The following is a 380-nucleotide window of genomic DNA, read 5'->3' as shown; positions in this document are numbered from 1 at the left end:
CTGTTAATTTTTTTTTGCTCAAACCTTGGGTGGCCCACTACCCAGGTTGGCCCTCGCATAGCTCTGTGATACAACTCGTTTTCTAAAAAAAAGAGATACAACTCGTATGACACTACACATTTAGCACCTCATGCTAGCCTGTGATACTATCCACCCGTTAGTAGAAAAAGGGTCAAATGTGAAGCACATTAGTGCCGGTTTGATTTTGAGCCGGCACTAATGTGTCCATTAGTGCCGGTTCCAACGGCTAGCCAGCCGCTCTCATTAGTACCGGTTCGTGACGAACCTTTAGCACCGGTTCGTGCCACGAACCGGTACTAAAGAGAGTGGTGGCAGGATGTTGTCAGTCTGGGGCCCCTCGAGCACCTTTAGTACCGGTT

Source organism: Triticum dicoccoides, chromosome 3B (genome assembly GCF_002162155.2).
Source record: "Triticum dicoccoides isolate Atlit2015 ecotype Zavitan chromosome 3B, WEW_v2.0, whole genome shotgun sequence".
Taxonomy (NCBI): Eukaryota; Viridiplantae; Streptophyta; class Magnoliopsida; order Poales; family Poaceae; genus Triticum; species Triticum dicoccoides.
The sequence above is the reverse complement of the archived record's forward strand: the minus strand, read 5'-3'. Positions refer to the sequence as shown.